This window comes from Oryx dammah, unplaced genomic scaffold (assembly GCF_014754425.2).
Source record: "Oryx dammah isolate SB20612 unplaced genomic scaffold, SCBI_Odam_1.1 HiC_scaffold_19, whole genome shotgun sequence".
NCBI classification, from domain to species: Eukaryota; Metazoa; Chordata; class Mammalia; order Artiodactyla; family Bovidae; genus Oryx; species Oryx dammah.
In genome coordinates, this window is record NW_024070203.1 from 28,962,000 (window position 1) to 28,979,236 (window position 17,237).

Below are 17,237 nucleotides of genomic sequence, written 5' to 3' on the forward strand. Positions count from 1 at the left end.
ATGTTAGGGAACGCTGATCCAGACCACAGATTCCTAACATGAGGCCCAAGAGCTGGCAGCATCAGCCTCACCTAGGAGCAATGGATGTTCTCTGGTCCACTCAGACCTATTCAATCAGAAACTCTAACCAGACTTCCAGGTGACTCTGCGGCCTGAGCTTGAAAGGCACTGGCCTACATGAGGGTCACCTTGAACTATGAGGGGCTCCTTAGACCTCACCTGGGCAGAGACACAAAAGTTGACCTTCTGGGAGAAAAGGCAGCTATCTTGGTTCCCAGCAGCCCAGGAGGGAAGTGACTTGCCTGAGACACCCAAGGGGCAGCAGTGGCCTAGAGGCCTCATTCCCACACCCGTGCTCTGCAGTATTTAAAATTTTTAATTTTGAACAAAATGTTTATTTGTCTGCCCTGGATCTTAGCTGTGGCATGAAAACTTAGTTGTGGCGTGTGGGATCTAGTTCCCTGACCAGGGATCAAACCCGGGTCCCTTGCATTGGGAGCACAGAGTCTCAGCCATTGGACCACCAGGAAAGTGCCCTCTGCAGTATTTTATGAATCTATTTATGAAGACCCAGGAGAAGTGTGGGCCTATCACTTCTCTGTGTCCCAGAGATGCGATGACGATTCCCACATTGACACTGACACCTGGTTTTTATAGTCCCCCCTGCGCTGAAAACCCTGTGATGACCTCACTTGAGGCAGGACGAAAGACGAGGAATGAGGCCATAGTGGATTTGAATCGGGGGTGGGGTTGGTGAGCTGGAACCCTTGTGCTGTGCCCTGGAAGCCAGACAGCAATGAAGAACCAGGAACAGAGGAGAAGGTTATAAAAATGTTTAGTCTTTGCTTTATTGAGTTACAACAAATGAGCAACAAGTTAGAAAAATTGTTTTTTTTTTTAAACTCCCTAACATTTTATTTGTGCAGTGTACTCAAATAGGGGGCAGTGGGATGGGGGAAAGGGACTGCAAACACAATTTATATTGTAACATTTACACCGGATATGTCTCTTGGTTTTTCTTCTTTAGAAGTTAGGACTAACTGAGGAAAAAAAAAAGTGCACTCATGAATCTAAAATTGGCCCAAAACAAACACACAAACAGAACAAACAAAAAATCAATTCGTGGTGAAGCTTCAAGCTGAAATCTTGTTCAATACCACACTGAGAAAAGGCAGTTAGGAACAGAAATGAAAACCAAAGCTGTTCATCTTTGTACCATTTAGATAGCACAATCTCTTTTTGTTTTACTTTCACAAAATTAATGATAATGCTAATGCACTTGTGAGCCCTTTCTGCTGGTTTCTAAAAAGGGGCTCAGAGGGTAGCCACCTACCACCCAGCTCTCTTGGCCCAAGGTCTGATCTCAGAGGCCAGGCCATCAGAAAAAACCAGACTGGCCTGGGGCAGTTCAGAAAGCCTTGTGCCTGGCTAAACAGGGACCCCCAAAGGCAGCTGGGGAAGAACTATAGAAATGGATTTGATTTGGAAGATCTGTCATCCGTAAACCCCTCTCCAAGCTCAGAGGCCTGAATCCTAGCCCTTTTCCCCGGAAGAAATCTCGCAAATTGCAAACTATCTTTAAAAACGAACTCGCCCTACCTAAAATCCAGTAGATATAATGGCACTAATGCTAACACCCCCCCTCCCCAAAATTAATAAAAATAAAAAAGGAAAAAAGAGAAAAGCACATGTGATCAGCCCTCCCTCCTGGAAAAAAGACCTTACAATGGTAGAGCTGGAAAAGGAAGTTGCCCTCGGTTAAAAAGGTAACAAAATTCCCATGTTGTACAAATTGGTTCCAGTATAGCAAGAGGTGGGGGCCTGGGCGCAGGAGCCAACTATTTACAAGGACCCGTGGAAAACGCAGTAGTAGGACTTTGGCACTAGGAGCAGTTCCCACCGGGCCTCGGGGAGGTGCGTGTGCGCAGAGGCAGCGGCAGGCACACGCAGCGAAGTCGTTCCACGTGGAGTCTCAGGCCAGGGCGGCCCTCAGCCGGGGAGAGAAGTTCTCTTCTTTCTTTGAAGACAGATTATTCCCTGCATCAGCACAGCAGTTCTGATGGACTTCCCTAGAAGGACGACACAAGACCAGAGAGGCAAGGTGTCAGGGAGATGACCATCATTCCCTGCCTGCAAGGCATCGGGGGAGGGGGGCGGTGGCCTCTCCCTGGCTGTCCTGGGGAGACACTTCCCAAGTCCTCTTGGGGTCGGAGGACAACAGATGCCTTTCACATGTGGGGCCTGTTTTAAAGAAACGAGTGTGTGTCCTGAGCATGGTCTGACATTATGGTAAGCGCCTGCAGAATAAGGCCTTTGAAAACAGGATGACTCTCTGGGCAAGTGAAGGAGGTGATTCATTTCATCATGACAAGACCCTTTTCTTGTTCCTGGATAGGCAGCCAGTCACCATGGTTCCTCAAAGACACCAGAATCAGACAAGTCTGGATTTTGGTCCTGACTTTTCTGTATGGAGAAGGAAATGACAACCCACTCCAGTATCCTTGCCTGGAGAATTCCATGGACAGAGGAGCCCAGCCAGAGGGCCCTAGTCCATGGGGTCACAAAGAGTTGGACACGACTGAGTGACTAACACTTCTCTATATACTTGCCATGGGGCCATACAAATGTCACAATCTCTCTAGGGCTTGGTTTTGCTTCTGTAAAACAGGGATGGTAACAGCATCCACCTGGTGAAGTAGTTGTGATGAGAAGCTGATCTATTAAACAGCACTTAAAATAGTGTCCAGAATGTGATATTATATATGCTTGTGTTGTATTTGTTAGATGAAGCCTTTTCCAAATATGATAGCATATATAATGGTAATACATAAGACGAGAAATTTAAAGTGTCTTTTTATCTATGTTTAAAATTTTATAATTTTTTAAGTTGGAATATTGCTTTACAATGCTGTGTTAGTTTCTATTGTACAAAGCTGATTCACTTCACTGTACAGTAAAGCAATTTTACTCCAGTTAAAAAATAAAAGAGAAAAAAAATGTATTTTTTAATGTTTCTATCAACCCCTCAGAGGTGTAGATATAATTACTATTCCCATTTTACAGGTAAGGAAACTGAGCACAGAGAAGCTAAAAAACTTGCCTAAGATCACCCAGCTAGAAAGTGGAAGAACCCACATTCCAGCTCAGGCAATTTTCAGAGCCTGTTCTCTTAACAGTGTTCATTAAGAGTCAGCATGGAGAAGTGTTTAATTCTTACAGACTTTGAAGTAATGAAAATAGTCCAAGGACCTTCTTATGGGTTGAACTGTCTCTTCTTTACCCCTATAGATATGTTGATGTTCTAACCCTTAATACTTCAAAATGTAACCTGATTTGGGGACTTCCCTGGTGGTCCAGGGGTTAAGAATCCGCTCTCCAATGCAGGAGATGAGGGTTCGATCCCTGATCAGGGAACTAAGATTCCACAATTGCCCCTTAGCTGTGGGGCAACTAAACCCATGCGCCAGAAGTACTGAGCCTGCAGCACTAGAGCCCGCGCACCACAACTGACATAGTTGTGCAGACCTGATGCAGCCAAATAAAGAAATATATACATATGAAAAGAATGTAACCCTATGGAGATTCCTTTATGGAGGCGATCTCCATTAAAATGAGGTCTACAGGGAGGGGCCTAATCCCACAGGATTGCTGTCCTAATAAAACGGGGAATTTTGCACATAAAGAGACACACAAGGAGAACATCACAGAAAGATGAAGGCAAAAACTGGGGTGATGAATCCAGAAGCCAAGGAATACCAAGGACTGCCAGCAACCCGCCAGAAGCTAGGAGAGAGGCAAGGAACACACGCTCCCTCACAGCCCTTAGGAGGAGGCAACTCTGCCAACACCAGCCTTCTCGTCTGCAGACTGTGGGAGAATCAATTCCTGTTGTTTAAGCCACCCAGTCTGTGGTACTGGATGGCAGCCTTGGCAAACCAAGACAGACCTCCATCTCCACTGTGGGCTCCGGGGAGCCAGGGATCCTGAGCCAGGAATCTAAGGACGGGCTGGGGGCTGTGAAGTGCGCAGTCAGTATTCCATGAAAGGCTGGAAGGGGATCAGGTCTGCAGATTCCTGAAGCCACTGGCTTTTTTGTTGCCTTGTCCCTGGTAAGGCCGTGTCACAGCTTGTTATTGCGCGGTCATTTCTCTGGTTGAGAAGGCCCCAAGAAGCCTTTGTGTGTGTGTGTGTGCAGGGGACCAAGAGCAAGAGGACCAGACTTCTCAGCCAAAGGCATCAGCAGATCATCTATACTGTGTCATTCCTAATGTCTGGATGTCAAAGGTACCCACATTTCATCAGTACTCCTGATAGTAAGACTGAAAACTGCAGTTAAGCAACCAGCTTGTAACACGGGGAGGCAGAGGGGAGGAAGGAGCCAGTACACTGCCCATATATAAAACTGATAGCCAATGAGGATTTGTTGTGTGACTCAAGGAACCCAAACCAGGGCTCTGTAATGGCCTGAAGCGGGGGGAGGTGGGAGGGAGGTTCAAGAGTGAGGGGACATATGCATACCTATGACTGATTCGTGCTGATGTATGGCAGAAACCAACGCAATATTGTAAAGCAATTATCCTTCAATTAAAAAAACAACTTGTAAAAGAAATTGTCTGTGAATGAAATCAGATTCCAGGGGTGTCCTTGGGATCTGGTACCACCCAAAAGGGATCCAGGAAAAGTCATCAAATTGTAAAAGCCACAGGGATCCTTACAGGTGATGCTGCCAACATCACTTCTTTCACAAGGGAAAAAAAAGGAAGCTTGGGGAGGAAAAGTGATTTCCCCAGGTCACATAACTGCTCAGCAGCAGAGTCAAAAGTAATAACAACCATGGTTGCGACAACAGTGAGAGTAGCTTAAATGTATCTCATGCTTATTATGAGCCAGGCCTGATACTAAGTGCCGACAGGGGCCATTTCATTTACTCCTTATGGTAACCTGGTAACCTCAGAGGTATGGGGTTTAGTGAGATCAAATGACATCAGGCAAGTGTTAAGTGGTGGAACCTGGATTCCCCTGGGGCCAATCCAGCTTTAACTGCCTCTTCCAACACCTGAGCTGGGTCCTGCCTCCTCGCCTTGTGCACGGATGCTGCCTGCATGGAGCCACAAGGTAACAGGAAAGTGCAGGTCTGCTTCAGAGACACGGGCTGACATGCATACCTGTGGCTGACGCATGGTGATGCTCGGCAGAAAACAACAAAGCTCTGTAAGGCAATTACCCTTCAATTAAAAAAAAAAGATGGGGGCTGGGCGGTCCCAGGCACCCAGAGGTGACCACATGCCTTGTTGCTGTTGCCATGCAGACACACACACCCGGGACGGGTATGTGGGCCACAGCCAGCTGCTTGCTGTGCTCCGCAAAGAACACCTTTCCCCCAGCAAATGGGGTCTTTAACTGCCTTTGCAAAGGAGGCTGCTTCTGGCTGAATGTCCATCTGAACAGCTCTCAAGACTCCAGGAGGGACCTCCCTGGTGGTCCCGTGGTTAAGACTCTGCCTTTCAATGCAGGAGACTCAGGTTCGATCCCTGGTCAGGCAACTAAGCCCACATGCCACAAGGAAGACCCAAGCACAGTCAAGATAAGAATAAATAAATAAGTAAAGACTCCAGGAAACAAGGCCCAAGGTGGGTAAAGAGTGATTGTTTGTATTCCCCACCAGGCTGAGGAACGCCAGCTCTGCACGGGACTGTGGGTACCCACGGTGGAGCAGAGTGGAAAGAACCGTGGAGTCAGAGAAAACTGGGTCCAGGGCCAGCCATTTCCGAGCTGTGTGCTGGGATCAGCTACTTAGCCTCCCAGAGCCTCATTTCCACAATACACAACCAAGCAGCTGCTGGGAGGGTTGCAGATGAGGTGTGCAAAACATATGGGTGCTCCAGAAATACTGTCCCGCTTCATTTTCCCTTGAGGAAAGCCAGGTGCAGAACTACGGCCTTAGGGGTATGTGAACTCACCCACGTGTGTGAGACTATACACATCTTGTCTCTCATACAGAAAACTCTGTCTCTAAGGGACTGGTAAAAAGTTGCCTTTTGTTTTTTTATTTTTTAATTGGAGGAAAATTGCTTTAGAGTGTCATGTTGGTAAAAATTTGCCTTTTAGATAAACCTCAATATTAAGGTGGTTCTCCATCTGGCATTTTTTAAAAAGAATGGAAGTAGAGTAAATTTACAATATTCTGTTAGTTTTAGGTATACAGCAAAGTGATCATATATATATATACACACTATTTTTCAGATTTTCCATTATAGATTATTATAAGATATTGATTAGAGTTTCCTGTGCTATACAGTATATCTTTGCTTACCTATTTTATATATAGTAGTGTGTATCTGTTAATACCATACTCCTAATTTATCTATCCCCCCTCTTTTCCCTTTGGTAACAATGAGCTTATTTTCTGTGTCTGTGATCTGTTTCTGTTTTTTATATAGATTAATTTGTGTTAATTTTTAGATTTCACATGTAAGTGATATCATGTAATATTTGTCTTTGAGTTCACTAATATTCTTTAGGTTCATCCTTGTTGTTGCAAATGGCAATATTTCATTCTTTTTATGGCTGAGTTATATACATACACACACACACACACACACACACACACACACACATATATATATATATATTTGCCACATTTTCTTAAGCCAGTTGTCTGTTGCTGGGCACTTGGGTTGTTTATGTGTCTTAGCTATTGCAAATAGTGCTTCTGTGAATGTTGGGGGTGCATGTATCTTTTAGCATTTTCATCTTTTCCAGAGTGGGACTGCTGGATCATACGGCAGTTCTATTTTTAGATTTTTAAGGAATATCTTCATTGTTTTCCATCATATTTACATACCAATTTACATTCCTACCAACAGTGTTGGAGGGCTGTCTTTTCTCCACATCCTCTCTAGTATTTATTATTTGTAGACTTCTTCATGCTAGCCATTCTGACAGGTATGTTACCTCATTGTGGTTTTGATTTGCATTTCTCTAACTGGCATATTGAGCATCTTTCCATGTGCCTTTTGGCCATTTCTATGACTTTTTTAGAGGAATGTCTATTTAGGTCTTCTGCCCATTTTTCAATGGGGTTGTTTTCTTGATATTGAGTTGTATGAGCTGCTTGTATATTTTGGATATTAACCCCTTGTTGATTGTACAATCAGCGAATTTTTTTTTTCTCATTCAAGAGGTTCCCTTTTTCTTTTGTTGATAGTTTCCTTTGCTGTGTAAGAGCTTTTAAGTTTGATTAGGTTCCATTTATTTATTTTTGCTTTTATGTCTTTTGCCTTGGGAAACTAAGAAAATATTACTATGATTTATGTCTGAGAATATTTTGCCCATACTCCCTTTTATGAGTTTTATAGTGTCATATCTTACATTTAGATTTCTAAACCATTTGAGTATATTTTTGTGTATGCTATGAGGGTATGTTCTAACTTCACTGATTTACATGCAGCTGTCCAGCTTTTGTAATACCACTTGCCAAACAAACTGTCTTTTCTCCACTGCCTAGTTTTGCCTCCTTTGTCAAAGATGAATCGAGTATAGACGTGTGAGTTTATCTCTGGGCTATTCTGTGCCATTGATCTGTGTGTCTGTTTTTGTGTCAATACCATGGTGTTTTGATTATTTAGCTTTGTATCAATAGTATAGTCTAAAGGCTGGGATGGTTATGCCTTCAGCTTTGTTTTTTTTGTACCCCTATGCTGAAGTTGAAACTCCAATACTTTGGCCACCTGATGCAAAGAACTGACTCATTGGAAAAGACATTGATGCTGCACAAGATAGAAGGCAGGAGGGGAAGGGGACGACAGAGGATTAGATGGTTGGATGGCATGACTGACTCGATGGACATGAGTTTGAGCAGGCTCCGGGAGTTGGTGATGGACAGGGAAACCTTGCATTCTGCAGTCCATGGGGTTACAAAGAGTCGGATATGACTGAGTGACTGAACTGAACTGAACTGAGGGTTGCTTTGACCATTCTGAGTCTTTTGTGGTTCTGTATAACTTTTAGGATTATTTGTTCTAGTTCTGTGAAAAATGTCATGAGTATTTTGACAGAGATTACATTAAATCTGTAGATTGCTTTGAGTAGTGTGGTCATTTTAACAATATTCTTCCAATCCAAGAGTATGGGATATTGTTCTATTTCTTTGAATTATATTTCATTTCTTTTATGACAATGTGTTTTTCCCTATCTTATGGGTATCAACATGTATAATCCTCCAACTCTGTATAAATAAGGAAAAATAAATGCTAAATAAGACCATTAAAAAAGCCACAAAAACCAGATTGGAAAGCCAAAGAGTAACCTGGAGAAGGGGAGACAAAGTCCGATTTTTGGTTTTTGCAGTGCTCCCAGATGTCTGTGGATGGCTCTGGGCCCAGCTCTTGGAACCACTGGGCTTCAGTTCTCGTTTGACCTCTCCCAGGGTGTGTCGTGGTGAGCAGGAGCTGGGCTGTGGGAGCTGGCAGCACTCTCTGAGTGAGGCTGGGAAGATAGCGGACACAGAGGGCACACAGCCCAGCCCTGTGGCCTTGCCCCTTGGGTAGGCCATTTCCCCAGAAGGCCCTGCTCCCAGCCACACTCAGTTCGCCTTGTTAAATGTTCCCTTGCCGGGGCTTGCACAGCACAGCTGTCATCATGATGTCTTCAGATTGCCTGATGAGTCGTACATCCACAGTGCTCACTGCTACCCCCTGCCCCACCCCCATCTCTCCCGCCACTGCATCTGGCTCACGGAGGATACTCAAATGTCCGTTAATGAATGAAACACAGGAAGACAGCACAGTACTGTTAGAGGTGGCTGCTTAGACAAGATCGGTGACAAGTTCACATTTCATTTTTTGTCGATTTTTTAAAGAGTGGGCAGGAGGAGAAGGGGGCAGCAGATGATGAGATGGTTGGATGGTGTCACCAACTTAATGGACGTGAGTTTGAACAAACTCTGGGAGGACAGTGAAGGACAGGGAAGCCTGGCGTGCTGCAGTCCATGGGGCAGCAAAGAGCTGGACACCACTTAGTGACTGAACAACAACAGTGATCTTTACTTATGTGGCCTCTTGCTAAGTCCCTGGGCTACTACCTGGAGTCTTTTCACTTGGTCAGAGACACTCGCCCCTGCAGAGAACCAATGGCCTGATGGGTCACTTAGTCCCAGGGCATCAGATCGCAGCTGTGGGGGAAACTGCAAGGTCACTGGGCCCCTTTCCTTGTGGCCACTCTTCAAACATTTCCACCGAGTGCATGTCACACTTCTCCCTGAACACTGGCCAGGATGGGGGGACCCACTGCCTCCCACAGCTGTCCCTTTCTATCTTGGGGACATCTTGGAATGTTAAAAAGCACTATCTAATTCTTTAGCAATATCTGTTTCCTTTGGGGAAGCATGAAACAATTAGAATTCTTTTCCCATGTGCCAACTTTTCTGTTCCTATTTCTCCTTAATTTTCCCTGTAGGGATTTCCCCTGGGCCCCGTGGACTCGAGAGAGAACACCACAGTCCCTGAGACAGAAACACAAGCAGTGTGGCTGTGATTTGTTAGCTCAATAACATTTCTGAGTCCAACTTTCTTTTACTGGGAGGGGGCATGGGTGACAAGGAAAAAGAATAAGTCATTTCCCAGTGGATGCGGAAAATTTCGCACTATCCCAAACTGACCCCACATTCAGCCTTGATCAACTCTGGACGTCTGGCTAAGGCTGTTTCTCTGAAGCAGTTTGGGGACCTCCTGGGCACCTTGCACAGACTTGTACACCAGGTAGATCTCCCTGCTTTTGGAGATGTTCAAAGGCAGAAGCAATCGGGCCACTGGGTCTTCCTGCTCCTTTTCCATCAGTGGATATTATCCTGTGGAACTCGAAAGAATCTGAGCAAATGGAATTATATTTTATTTATGCATTAATTTTTTTGTGTGGCTGCACTGCGTCTTTTTGTTGAAGCACAAGGGGGCTCCTCTCATTGTGGCATGTGAGCTTAGCTGCCCTGCACCATGTGGGATCTTAGTTCCTTGACCAGGGATTGAACCTGAGTCCCCAACATTGGACAGTAAATTCTTAACCACTGGACCACCAGGGAAATTCCTTGGAATCCTATTTTAAACTCACCAGGCAGACTCTGAACATGGTTACAAGTTTGGGTTTGAATTCCAGCTCCACTGTTTTCTAGCTCAGTGACTTTGGGCCAGTTACTTTTCTGTGGCTCATTCTCATCAGATGATGAAAATAATGTCTGTGGAGAGTTGTTCAGTTAACACACATAAAGTGCTTGAGCAGTGCCTGGCATAGTAAGTGCTCAGCAAATGAAACCCCTTGTTGCCTCTGCCCCCTATCCCCACCTTGAGATGCAGATGCCATGAACACCCCAAAGCATGGGCTTGTACTAGTGGGGCCCCAACCGAAACAGTCAATTTGGAAAGGCAAGATGGCCAAGTTCTCCACATGCAGAAGACTGTGCAGTTTCTGAGTTGTGTCCATTGAGCAGGTGCTGATGGCAAGGCCACACCCTTATTTTGGGGGCTTTCACTTATATCATCTCATTTGGTCCTGATAACAACAGACAAGTCTACTGGTAAGTGCTGTGGACTGAACTGTGTCCTACCCCAAGTTCCATGCTGAACTCTAATCCCCAGGGTGACTGTATCTGAAGATACAGGGCCTTTAAGGAGGTGTGTACATGCTGTGCTAAGTCACTTCAGTTGTGTCCAACTCTTTGTGACCCTCTGGACTATGGACTGCCAGGCTCCTCTGTCCATGGGATTCTTCAGGCAAGAATACTGGAGTGGGTTGCCATTTCCTCCTCCAGGGGATCTTCTCAGGGATTGAACCCCTGTCTCTTATGTCTTCTATGTTGGCAGGTAATGAAGGTTAAAGGAGGTCATAAGGGTGGAGCTCTAATCCAACAGGATGGGTATCCTTTTAAGATGAAGAAGAGACAGCAGGAGGGTAGATGCACAAAGGAAAGGCACGTGAGGACAAAGAAGGTGGCCGTCTGCAAGCCAAGGAGAGTGGTCATGTCAGGAACTAACCTTGCCGACACCTTGATCTTGAACTTTTAGCCTCCAGAACTGTGAGAAAATAGATTTCTGTTCTTTAAGCTGCTCAGTCCATGCTCTGCTATTTTGGCAGCCCTAGTTGACTAATACAGTGAGTATTAAGGCTGTAGAAACTTTAATCATAAAAAGGAATAAAATGTATAGGCATGTGGGTGTTCTAGAATTTTCTACCATCCATCTTCCATTTACCACCAGGGAAGAAAGTTCTAACAACATCTACACATCTGCAAGATGACTTTCCTTTTTTTCTTTTTTTTAAAAAAAGATTTATTTATTTTATTTATTTATGGTTGCACTGGGTCTTCATTGCACACGGGCCTTCTGCAGTTGTGGTGAGTGGGCGCTACTCTCTGCTTGCGGTGCTCAGGCTTCTTATTGCGGTGGCTTCTCTTGGTGCAAAGCATGGGCTCTAGGGCCGCCGGCTTCAGTAGCTGTGGCACGTGAGCTCAGTAGTTGTGGCTCTTGGGCTTTAGAGTACAGGCTCAATAGGTTTGGTGCATGGCGCTTAGTTGCTCTGCAGCATGTGGGATCTTTCCAGACCAGGGATTGAACCTGTGTCCCCTGCATTGGCAGGTGGATTCTTTACCACTGAGCCACCAGGGAAGCCCGACGACTTTCCTTTTGCTCCTTCCTTAAAGATTACAGAGGGTCTTAAACTTTGCCTACTGGGTCATACATACAGAATCACATATAGTCTTTATTGGTGAGTGAGAGGAGCTTCAGGGGATAACTTGATGATGTGTGAGCCCACCTAGCATTCCATTTTTCTCACTCCTGCGCTTCTTTGAAGTGTGAACTCAGGCAAGCCACAGCCACAGCAGCCACCCTTCAGGCTTCCTGGCGCACCAAGTTCCCCTGTCTCAGGGATATGTTGTCTTTCAGTCTGTCGTCTCTTCTGCCTGGACTGCTTCTCCTCTCGGCCCAGCCAACTCCTACTTAACCTTCTGGATTTCAATTCATCCACTTCTTGTTCAGAGAAACCTTGCCCAACCCCTTAAATCAGGCCTAATTGCTCTATAGTCTCACAGTCCCATGTACCTTTCCTTAAAAAAATCTTGTCACCTGGCAGCGTTTCCTTTTTGTTTGATGGAGGATTATTTGGTCAAAGACTATGGGCTCTGGGCTTCCCAGGTGGCACTCACTAGTGGTAAAGAACCTGCCTGCTAATGCAGAAGATGTAAGAGATGTGGGTCGATCCCTGGGTCAGGAAGATTCTCTGGAGGAGGGCGTGGAACCCATTCCGGTATTCTTGCCTGGAGAATGCCATGGACAGAGGAGCCTGGACAGTCCATAGGGTTGCAAAGAGTTGGACACAACTGAAATGACATAGCACACAGCACATGGGCTCCATGAGGGCAGGGACATGCTGAGTGCTGCAGCCTTCCAGAGCTTGGCACTGCAGGCTTTCAACAAACACTGATGGATGAATGAGCCAAGGCACTTACTGTGAACGTCTCTGGGCTAGTTATTTCTCCTCCTTGGGGCCAGCATCCTTCCTCTGAAAAATGAGGGGCTTTGATTTCATTATGTTCTTAAGTTGCTACAAGCTGCCTAAAGTGCAAATTCCTAGTGTGAGAAGCTCTGGAATTAGATAAAAGGAAGTGATAGCAGTTAACTCTCCATGAGGTACCAGGGAAGTGAGGCTAATGTACAGTCCATGAGAAGCATCACTCAGTAAATAGCTAGTGATTGATTCTCCAATAGACCTTTCCCTCAAGCTGCTCACACACGGAAAGCAAACTGTCCTCAATTCCTCTCCCCTGATGGCTGTCATCTGATGGGACTAGTGAGTGATGAGGAGAAGCGGAGGACTGAAATACCAGATCCTGGATAACTGGAAGCCAACTCTCTCTAGTAACTCTCAGGTTGGTTCAATAACCCTCTGTAGAGTATCTGTTCCGAATCAGGTGCTGGGGGATTCAGGAATTAATTGGGAATGGTGCCTGCCTTCAAGGATCTGGTCGAGGAGAGACAGGGAAATAGTTAATTACAAGTTTTCACTTCTCCATCCATCCGTTCACACATCTGTATTTAGATGGCTGGCTAATCTGAACAGATTATAGGGGTATACATATCCTGGATCCTAAATTGTAGCTAGGCTCTAAGACTTGGCAGCCTTGAATATTTTAATCAAGTTGAACTATGGAAAATAATTTTTTTTTCTGACATTTTCACAGAATTTACTTCTTTCCCAAAGCTATCCTTAATTCTCAGGAGATGGAAATTGGCAGAAATCAGGAGGCAGCAAAGTAGTGAATGAATAGTTGTGTACTAGTGTTCAGTTCCGTATAGAATGAAGACATGACCACAGCCTGTTGGTCTAGCCTGGGTGGTGATGGTGGTGCACTTTGGCGAGGTAGTGGGTCAGGCACTGAACTGACGTGTGAGAAGGGGGTCTCCAGGTTCCACCAGTCACTAGCTGAGGAAACCAGCGCAAGCATTTCTGAGCCTTAGTTTGGCCTCCCGTAAAATGGGCTTCCCTGGTGGCTCAGACAATAAAGAATCTGCCTGCAATGCAGAAGACCAGGGTTTGATCCCTGGGTTGGGAAGATCCCCAGAGAAGAGAATGGCTACCCACTCCAGTATTCATGCCTGGAGAATTCCATGGATAGAGGAACCTGGCGGGCTACAGCCCATGGGATTGCAGAGTCAGACACAACTGAGTGAAACTTGGGCTTCCCAGGTGGCGCTAGCGGTAAAGAGCCTGCCTGCCGATGCAGGGGATATAAGAGACGTGGGTTCGATCCCTGGGTCGGGAGAATCCCCTGGAGAAGGAAATGGTAACCCACTCCAGTATTCTTGTCTGGAGAATCCCATGGACAGAGGAGCCTGGTGGGCTACAGTCCATGGGGTCACGAAGAGTCAGACACGACTGAAGCGATATAGCATGGCAGAAAATGAGGAAAGAGCCATACCTCTCTCAGAGGGTTGTCATGAAGTTTAAGTGACTTAGTAGATGTGCTGGCAAGAATGCTGAGCACACGGCATACACAAATAAACAGAAATTCTTCATGGTAGTAGAGCTGGGCTACTTCGTCTGGCCAAACATCAAGGCATACATCTGACAATCTTTTGCTCAAGTATTTTGACTCATTTTTAGGAAAAGAGTTTCTTTTTGGGCTTCTTATGGAGACAGGTCTCTCAATGAATGGCTTGATAACGGATGGACCCAAAGACTGAATTAAGGTGACGCCATTCACCGCTTGGGAAGGACTCCTTATCTTTGCGTCTAACCTCAGGGCCAGGTGAGCCTGGACAGTCAGACACTGTCCTGAGCCTTGCCAAGCTTCAGCCTAAGGAACTGGCTGGGGGCGGGGTGGTGGTGGCGGGGGACGCTCACTCCCACAGAGGAAATCTCATCCTAGAATCAGCTCTCAGCTGCTTACCCAAGTTTTTACTTTTTTTTTTTTTAATGAAATCAAAACCATGCATTATTTCTAGGATTATATGTGTGGCAATTGCACTCAACTGCAGGTTCCTAGATAAATATGTGTTTAAATAAAGACATCACTGAATATTTATGAATTTCAAGAGACCCCTGTGTTTGGTTCATAAAAGCTGTGAGGCAATTTTGGAGAGAGTTTTTTTTTCCCCTTTGAGGTTGAAAGCTTCCTTGAAGGGGTGCCTTGTCTGGAGAATTTTCAGGCACCGTCAGCAGCACAGATTGAGGCCCCTTTCTTAAAACAATGGTGTCTGAAAAATATCAGGAGGCCCATTAGGGATACCAGGTGTTGCACACTCCTGTGGCGTTTGCCATAAGTAAGAAGAGGTTCCTGTGTATTCCTGTTCTTTTCAGGGAGATGGCTAGTTCCTGCTGCCGCTCTGTCGCTCCGTCGTGTCTGACTCTTTGCGGCCCCATGGACTGTAGTCCACCAGCCTCCTCTGTCCATGGGATTTCTCTGGCAAGAATACTGGAATGGGTTGCCATTTCCTCCTGCAGGGGATATTCCTCACTGAGGGATCAAACCCGCGTGTCTTTCGTCTCTGGCATTGGCAGGCAGATTCTTTACCAACTGCACCACCTGGGAAGCCCTTCTCCTTGTCTGTGCACTTGGCTAATTCCTTCCTAATCAGCTGAGTCAGCTGTCCCTTCCTCCAGGAAGCCTTCCCTGACCCTCAGCCTGGGTGCCCCTCCTTGTGCTCCCCCACAGCCGTGCACGTCTCCATCCTATGATGGAGCACCCTGGCGAATAAAGGAAAGAGTAATTTCCTCTGTTGTTGGTTAAGTAAGCTCCAGGGGAACGAGAGCTCTGTCTTTGTCACCCTGCTCTCTCTAGCGCCTAGCAGTTTTCCACACACAGCAGGTGCTCAGAACGTATCTGTTAAGTTGAATTGAACCCAGCTGTCTACTATGTGGTAGGAGGAAAAAGGCATCATGTAGACATGTTTATGCACCAGAAGAAATCTAGGGCAAACTAGAAGCGTTCACACAGAATCTGATTGGACAAAAAAAAAATTGCTCCTTCATTTTAATATGGTAGATATGAGCTGGACTGGTAGGATCTTTTTTTTAATTTAAATTTGTTATTTTATTATTATGTTTTAATTTGGCTTCAATGGGTCTTAGTTGCGCCGTGCAGGCTCTTAGTTGTGGCATGTGGGATCTAGTTCCCTGATCAGGGATCAGACCTGGGCCACCTGCACTGGGAGCGTGGAGTCTTAAATCACTGGACCACCAGGGCAGTCCCAGCAGGGTCTTATAAGAAGCAAGGAAATGGTCAGAGGGAGAAAGGGAGGTGGCACCATGGATGATGCCCTTTAACCCCTTCCTATCACCAGCCCCCTTTCCTCACCCCCAACATATTACCACTTCCTCCTGAAAAGTTGAAGGAGAAAGAAATGATGATATGATGGCATTCTGTGCTTGGCTTCTCATTAAATTGCTCTTCTAAGAGCTGATGGGACTGGCTAAAATAAGGTTTCCAGAGAACTATACTTGCCAGGTGCCTTGTTTTATGATTGGATAAATGAACTGATGAGTGACATGGCTGGCCAAAGTTGACTGAGTTCATAAATAAAGAGGCATGGTACTCTCCAAGGCTCTCTTGGGGACCTTATCCATCATTCTGGAGGTTCTACCTTTCATTATGTTTAAAGATGACATAGTGGAGATGGGGTGGGGGGGTGTCTGTTGCTTTTTAAGTGACCTCTGGAGAAGTCAGCCCAGGCAGACTGTAAATCGTGCATCTCCATGCTGGTCCTAAGCTGCCCTTGGCATACACTGGCTTTGGCCAAGGTAGAACTTTCCCTCCTTATCCTCCCCGCCACTATTCCTCCCCACCACCCCCCGCCCCTTTTCTAAACTTAACGCAGGTTCTGATTTGCACAGACCTCTGGTGAAGCACACACACCAAGGGCTCGGTGGCACATCCCATTATGTGGATGACATGGCCATTAGTAACCATGGTAACCTCCCTACCCAGGCTTCTGTGGCTCCACAGACCTAATTTATACCAGTCTAGTCCAGATTTGAAGGGGTTCTGGGGACCCCTCAGTGCAGCAACAAGCAGGGTTACTTAATCAGACACACACGGGGGCACCTGCCTTTAGCCACTGCAACACAAACACCAGGGGCTTTCAAAACCTTCCAGGTTAGACGAAACAATCCCACGTTTTTCTTCAGTAAACTTGGACACTTAACTCTTAAAAAAAATCCAAAAAGAAAAAGAAAAGACATATCATTTCATGTTTGTTTCTTATAGCAGCGAACACAAAACAGGCCTTGTGTCGTGTTACCTTGTTTCCAGACTTTAGAATGAACAGATGCCCAAAGGCCACAGGCAGTGATGTTTCCAACAACCAGCGTAACTGTGTGTGTGCTAAGTCACTTCAGTCTTGTCTGACTCTGCACAACCCTATGGACTGCAGCCTGCCAGGCTCCCCTGTCCATGGGATTCTCCAGGCAAGAATACTGGAACGAGTTGCCATGCCCTCCTCAAGGGGATATTCCTGACCTAGAGATCAAACCCACATCTCTTATGTCTCCTGCGTTATCAGGCAGGTTCTTTACCACTAGCGCCACTTGGGCACCGCCTTGCAAATAAGGATGTAAAATCTGCCAACCTGTTTTTCTTCCTTTGTTTTAAAAGAGCTTGAGAGGTGAACACATCATCTGCGTCAACAGCTCTGTACCTGATAACTATATCGACACAGTCAATAGACAGAAGGAAGCCCAGCCCCCGGCCC

General features: G+C 45.8%; 1 protein-coding gene across 2 annotated transcripts in view; it reads right to left on the reverse strand.

The window, feature by feature from the left end:
• Positions 1-818: 818 nt before the first annotated feature.
• Positions 819-17,237, reverse strand: part of ZHX2 (zinc fingers and homeoboxes 2) — a 180,334-nt gene continuing 163,915 nt past the window's right edge. For both annotated transcript variants that reach the window (XM_040261887.1, XM_040261888.1), the window contains one exon: positions 819-2,069. The gene's annotated coding sequence lies outside the window, so the exon portion shown is untranslated. The remainder of the gene's footprint in view (positions 2,070-17,237) is intronic.